The following is a 6134-nucleotide window of genomic DNA, read 5'->3' as shown; positions in this document are numbered from 1 at the left end:
ATTTTAAAAATTAGCCAGGCATGGTAGCGCATGCCTGAAGTCCCAGCTACTTGGAAAGCTGAGGTGGGAGGATCACTTGAGTCAGGAGGTCAAAGCTGCAGTGAGCCATGATTGTGCCACTGCACTCCAGCCTGGGTGACAGAGTGAGACCCTGTCTCAAAAAACAAAACAAAGATCCCAGTGTGGTGGCTCACCCCTGTAATCCCAGCACTTTGAGAAGCTGAGGCGGGCATATCACTTCAGGTCAGGAGTTTGAGACCAGCCTGGCCAACATGGCAAAACCCCATCTCTACTAAAAATACAAAAATTAGCCGGGCATGGTGGTGCACGCCTGTAATCCCAGCTACTTGGGAGGCTGAGGCAGGAGAATGGCTTGAACCTGGGAGGTAGAGGTGGCAGTGAGCCGAGATTGCGCCACTGCACTCCACAGCCTGGGTGACAGAGCGTGACTCCATCTCAAAAAAAAAGAAAGATTAGTGCAGGAACTGGATTGAGGATTGGGAGAAGGAGGGAGACCAGTTAGGAAGTTGTTTCAGTAGTGGGGAAGGATTATGGTGGCATAAAGCATGGAGTGGCAGCTGAAATGGAAAGGGCTGGGTGAATTCCTTAGACACTTATAGCTAGAGAAAAATGGACTTGGTTACTGATTGGGTGTGGGGGAAGTAACGGAAATGAAGGATGACTTCTAGATTCCTGGCTTGGGCAAACAGGAAGGATAGGAAGCAGGGGTTTTTAGGAGAGGGTCAGTTCTGGGCACGGTGAGCTTGGGGTGCCAATGGAACATCCAAGTGGAGGTATCCAGAAGGCCGTTGGATATGCCTAACTGGAGTTCGCCAGATAAGTCTAACTGGAAGTTGCAGTGTGGGAGTCTATGGGGCCTTATAGATGCCAGCCACACCAATAGATTTGTTGAGCTTGCCCAGAGAGTAAGTGTAGAGTCAGAAGAGACCTAGGACAGAGCCCTGAGAAACACCCAAGTTTGAGGGTCTGGCAAAGGAGGATGAACCTTCAAAGGTAATCAAGATGAAGTGTCCAAAATGGTAAGAAGATTAGTAGTAGTATGTGGTGTTTCAGAAGCCAAGGAAGGAAAGTGTTGAAGGCTTATGACTAATCAAGTAAAATAAGGCCTGAAAGAATCCACTGGATTTAGAAACAAGGAAGTTGTTGGTGACCTTTGCAAGTGCAGTTTCAGTGGAGTGATGGGAGCAGAGGTCAAACTACAGTGGTTTGAGAAGCAGATGGGATTGAGGAAGTGAAGATTCATGTAAGATACATTTTCAGAAAGCTTGGCTATTTAGGAGAAGAAAAAAGAAGGCAATAGCTGGAAGGAAACACAGGTTTTTATTTGGATGGGAGAAATGTTGGTGTGGATCCAGCAAAGGGGAAAAAGATAAAACTATAAGGGAAAGAAGATAACTGAGAATGGTGCCCCTGAAAAAAAGACTTCACCAAAGTGTTGGTGAAGAAATTCACTTAGAAGGGTGGAGGAACATTTGTTTTGTGGCAGAAGGGAAGCATTATGTTGAGGTTAATTGGTGGGTTTGGTGACAGGAAGTTGAGGGAATTCTTTGATGGTTGCCATTTTCTTTGTCAAATAAGAACATGATATCAGCCAGTGAGAGTGGTGTTGGAGATGGTGTGCGAGATTGAAAAGAGCAGAGAAAGATTAAAATAGCAGCACTGGAGAGTGGCAGTGAGATGACTAAGGTAGCAAACAGATTTCTGGGCAGTTATAATGGCCTTGTAGAGGTTAGTGACCGTTAATTTTCGGGAGCAGCAGTCTGCAAGGTTGTGTAATATGCATTTTTCCCTCAACAACATTCAGCCACCTAGTGGTGGGTACAGAGAGGTTAGTTTAATTGATCTAGGTTTGGGTTTTACCAGGCGGATACAATGGAAGGACAAAGGACAAGGAAGTTGAAGATTGTGGCAAAACAGTGATTGAAATGAAGGGCCTTAGTATCTAAACTGGATAGGAGAGTGAAAAAAAATGTATGGGCTAGAAGTCCCAGTGAAGTCAGAGAATCCATATCAGAGATCATTGAATGAGAGAGTTGTGATCAGAAAGTGGAAGAATGAAGTTTGAGTAGTTTCCGGTGATGACAAGGTCCAGGGTGTGGCCGTGGGAGTCAGTGGCCAAAGTGGAGTACAGGAGACAATCAGGATGCTGATGTGGCCACTGAACTCCCCCTGGATGACAGGAAGACTTGAGGGGAGGGAAGGGGAGAGGATGCCCATGAGCTAGGTACCAGTCTTTGATGGGCGGAGCAGGTTTTTCTGGAGTCTGTAGGTGACAGCATGAGGAGGGGCAAAGGCTGAGACAGTTAAATAGGATGACCCTTGAAGTAGTAAGGGCTTTTACAAGAAGGAGGTGGAATAAGGAACTGAGTTGAGCTTTGGCAAGGAGACATGAGGCCCCCTCCTAAACCTGAAATCCTGGGGGTGTAAGAGTCTAAACAGATTCTACCAGGAGGGCCATGCAGAAGGGGAGTCCTGGGGTAGAGCCAGCTTTGGATGCAGGCTGGTGGCGGGCAGGTGACTGGAGAGGCTGATTGGGAAGGAGACTTAGCTGATTGGGAAGAAGGGTTTTCAAGAGCAGAGTAAAAAGGTTGGGAAGGGAAGGAAGGCTGGGAAATGGGTCGAGGAAGATGAAGCATAGAGCAGTGAAGGGGCGAGGAGAATGTGGTTGACCTTGCCAGTTACATGTTGTGGAGAGAGGATGAGGGCAGGTCTGTGGAGCAGGGTTGGAGGCAGAAGTGAGTCTGGGGAGAAGAAGAGTGGGGGCTGTGGGTAGGAATGAGGCCAAGTGGGGAGAAGATGAAGGCAGAGGATTTCATAGGAAGGAGATGGGGGAAAGGAGTTCCTGTGGGGAGAGGATGGAGAAAATGGACAGATGTGAGGAAAAGGTGGCGGCAGATGGAGTCTACCAGGAAGTGATAAGTAGCAGGGGTAGGGGCGCCTGTCAGGGTATGACTGGGGAGCAGAAGAGGGTCCATGAGAAGGAAGTAACAAATTGGAGTGCATATGCCCCTGGGAGAGAAATAAGGACACCTTGTTTGGAAGTTTGAGGAGATAATGTTTCTCTCTCCCTATCTCTGAATGGAGAACTGAGAGTTAGGAGTCAGGGATGGGAGCCCAAGGAGAAGGCCTGTCTCATTCTACATGTGAAACCTACAGGAATAGGAGGCAGTGACTCGCTTGTTGTCTCCGAGGCCATGTGGGGACAGTGAGCCAGGCTGGCAACCCATGCCTTGGAGGCCTCTTGCTTTCCGAAGGTGTCTTTTGATTTGCGGGGGTGTGGGGAAGCCCTCTGGGAAATTTTATTTAGAAACAAGCCCTATTGGCCTCTTGATTTTTAATACCTCCCCTTCGCTTGTTGCTAAGGACCTTTGGCTTAGCATGAGAGCTGAGGCTTTTGAGATTGTGTGATTTTAGTTTCCCTGCATGAAGAAGAACCATTTGGCCACTACAGAAATGATTTATGGATGAGTCCAGATTTATTAATCACCTCTGAAGATGGAGAGGAAATTAAAAACAAAGAGTCCGCTCTGGGCTGAAGACAAAGTAGGTCTGTCATCCTTGCAGAAGACTTTGCCAAGGTTAGAAGGCCACAAACAAACCAATTTGGACCGAGGTTCCTAATCTGGATTTTTAATTTCTCGTGCTTGATTTTTCGCACCGTTTTCTCTCTGAGGTAAAATAATGACTATTTTAACTGGCTGCCACTTACAGAGAGATCCCAATAAGCATGATGGCATACATATATTTTTCTCTAGCATTCCATGTGTGCTCCAGTTCTTATGATCAAGCTGGTGAAGCTGACTTTTACTGCATGCTGCATGCCATGATCAGTTGACTATAAATTAAATCCTCTTTTCCAAAAGCCATTTTCCATTAGTGCTAATTTGTTTGCTTCTCATTTCCACTGATCATTAGAGTCTCTGGTTGTGAGCACCAAATTGGAAATAATTTCTTTGACATTTCAAAAAAAATTTCTCCCCTTCTTGAATGCCATTTGGCTGCGGCTAAATAACATTATGGTTTACAGAAGAACAGTTCACTCCAATTACAATTTAACTGACCGTTCATGGCACCGAATCCCTATCCTTAGTGTCCAAAGATGACACCGCTGCTGACATTGCTATTTCCTGTCATAGCTGTAAAACACCTCGTAGACTTTGCACTGGCCTTCTTGGATGGAGATTCTGCTACTCCGCACATGGCAGCTTTGGGAAGTTGGTAGTTTTATGGACCTGCATATCAGGGACATTCAGATATAATCATCTCAACAGGAGCTGGCTGATTTCTTCACACATTCACTTCACACATTCAGCAAGCATTTATTCAACATCTATTTTGTGCCAGGCATTATGCCTGGCACAAAGAGATAGGGAAGACCAACCCCTGCCCTTGAGGAACTCACACTCTAGTGGGAAGGATGGGTAAGTTTTAAAGCATAGTAGAGGAAGAGGTGGCACGGATGGGACCAGAGCTGCAAACCCCTAGTTGTCCCAGGGAGTTTGCCAAAGGGCAAAAAGGAACCTGGCCATTCCTGATGGCAGAGCAACACTGAGATGCAGAGGGCCCTGGAAGAGCCTGGGGAGTTGAGAGTGCAAGGTTGTTGTAATGTGGAAGTGACTAGAGATGAAGTTAGATTGGGGCCAAGTTTGTTTGTTTGTTTGTTTATTGTTTTGAGACAGAGTCACACTCTGTCACCCAGGCTGGAGTTCAATGGCACGGTCTCAGCTCACTGCAACCTCAGCCTCCCAGGTTCAAGTGGTTCTCCCACCTCAGCCTCCCGAGTAGCTGGGACTACAGGCACGTGCCACCACACCCAGCTAATTTTTGTATTTTTAGTAGAGACGGGATTTCACTATGTTGGCCAGGCTGGTCTCGAACTCCTGACCTCATGATCCACCGCTTCAGCTTCCCAAAGTGCTGGGATTATCGGTGTAAGCCACTGCGCCCAGCTGGGGCCAAGTTTTGAAGGGCCTTGAGTGCCGTATTGGTTTTAGACTTTATCCAGTAGGCCACAGTGAGCTAAGGGAGAAATCTGGGGGTGAAGCAAGTAGGAAGGGTGGAAGCTTATGGAAAAAGTAGTTAGGAGATGGCTTTGTTTGTATATTTATTTAGGTTGGTGGGGATTGAGCAAGTGTTTAAGAGGAGTCAGGGAAGATGGGAAGATTGAAGATAGCAGTAGAACCTAGTGCACACGGAGAGGGTGGGTGCTGATATGATGATCTTAAGAGGAGAGGGTTGTGCTTGATGGCCCCTATATTCTCTGTGAAGTTGGAAGCAAAGTTATCCAGGCATCCTCCTTGATTCCTCCCCGTCTTTTATCTTCCACAGCCAGTCAGTCACCAGGCCCTGTTTCTTCAAACGGTGTGACATTTCTACTTCTCTCCAACCCTAATATCATCAGCATCTTTGTCAAGGCCGTAGGAATGACTTCCTAACTGGTGCCCCCACCTCCAACTCGCCCCCTTCCAATCCCCCTTTTTTTTTTTTTGAGACGGAGTCTCGCTCTGTCACCCAGGCTGGAGTGCAGTGGCTTGATCTTGGCTCACTGCAAGCGCCACCTCCTGGGTTCACACCATTCTCCTGCCTCAGCCTCTCGAGTAGCCCGCCACCATGCCTGGCTAATTTTTTGTATTTTTAGTAGAGACGGGGTTTCACTGTGTTAGCCAGGATGGTCTCGATCTCCTGACCTCGTGATCTGCCCGCCTTGGCCTCCCAAAGTGCTGGGATTACAGGCGTGAGCCACCACGCCTGGCCTCCCACTTGCAATTCTTTATGTGCTACACTCCCATCTCTGAGCCATTGCAGATTTGATTCCCTCTACCTAAAAGACACTTTTCTCACCTCTTCCATAGCTGCAGATTGCTTTTCAGCTTGGATGACATCTCCTCTGGAAAGCCTTTCACTCCAGCCAGCACCCAAACCAAGGCCAGGTTAGATGTCCCTCTCTCTCATTCTAGAGTGTCTTGTACCTACTCTGTCACAGCACTTGCCACACTATTGGAATTGGAATCACCTGTTTACAAGGCTGTATGCCACCCTCAGACTGTGTACTTGCAGGCAGGGACTGTGTCTTTTTTACATTTATCCCCAAAGGCCTAGGATAAGGCATCGGA

General features: G+C 47.4%; 1 protein-coding gene across 4 annotated transcripts in view; it reads left to right on the top strand.

Moving 5' to 3' along the window:
- The window catches only part of ARMH1 (armadillo like helical domain containing 1), a 52454-nt gene that overhangs the window by 938 nt on the left and 45382 nt on the right, over positions 1–6134 (top strand). The gene's annotated exons all lie outside the window — the stretch shown is intronic.

This window comes from Pongo pygmaeus, chromosome 1 (assembly GCF_028885625.2).
Source record: "Pongo pygmaeus isolate AG05252 chromosome 1, NHGRI_mPonPyg2-v2.0_pri, whole genome shotgun sequence".
Lineage (NCBI taxonomy): Eukaryota > Metazoa > Chordata > Mammalia > Primates > Hominidae > Pongo > Pongo pygmaeus.
The sequence above is the reverse complement of the archived record's forward strand: the minus strand, read 5'-3'. Positions and strand labels throughout refer to the sequence as shown.